The sequence below is a fragment of the Mustela nigripes genome, chromosome 15 (assembly GCF_022355385.1).
Source record: "Mustela nigripes isolate SB6536 chromosome 15, MUSNIG.SB6536, whole genome shotgun sequence".
Taxonomy (NCBI): domain Eukaryota; kingdom Metazoa; phylum Chordata; class Mammalia; order Carnivora; family Mustelidae; genus Mustela; species Mustela nigripes.
This window is the reverse complement of record NC_081571.1, coordinates 18,364,622-18,365,297: the sequence shown is the minus strand read 5'-3', so window position 1 is coordinate 18,365,297 and position 676 is coordinate 18,364,622. Positions and strand designations below refer to the sequence as shown.

At 38.2% G+C, this 676-nt stretch overlaps 1 protein-coding gene across 14 annotated transcripts in view; it reads left to right on the top strand.

Annotated features, from left to right (window-relative positions):
- SUPT20H (SPT20 homolog, SAGA complex component) overlaps positions 1–676 on the top strand; it is a 41,744-nt gene that overhangs the window by 13,152 nt on the left and 27,916 nt on the right. The gene's annotated exons all lie outside the window — the stretch shown is intronic.

Genomic DNA, 676 nt, shown 5'->3' with positions numbered 1-676 from the left:
AAAAAAAAAAAAAAAAAAAAAAAAAAAGGCGGGGGGGGAAGTTCCCAGCTTAAAATTTTCAGTGTCCTCTCACTGTCCAAAACCCCTGCCTCCTTGGCTTCATCTCCTGATTCTCATCCCCCCTCACTACACTGCAGCCATTCATTGTGTTTTACATACTAAAATACACCAACCTTATTCCTATCTTAAGACCTTTCATCTGTTCTTTCTTGTGTGTGGAATGATCTGTGCATATGTCTGGCTCTTTTGTGAGTCAGGCCTCACCTGAAAAGTCACTTCCTCATAGAGGTTTTTATCTGAACACACAATCTAAATTCGCTTCTCCCTATTTTATCTCCTTTCTAGCATTCCTCACTACCTAAGATTGTCTTGTTTATTGCTGTACATGTTTTTTGCCTGTCTTCCCACACTAAGAGTAAATAATTGTCCCACCACTGCTGTATCTGTGAAGCTTCTTGGATAGTGCCTGGCATATAGTTCACATTGTCATGGCTCAATAAATACTTGCTGAAAAGAATGAGCATAGTAAGAACTCATAGCAAAGAAAGTCCCCAGTAAAAATTCTGAAAGGGTAAAAGTGCCTATGTCAGGTTGTGATTAGCAAGACTTGAGTGATAAAGGTTCTTACTTTTGGACTAGAAAACAGTATGTTTAGCCAAAAATTATTATTTGATAT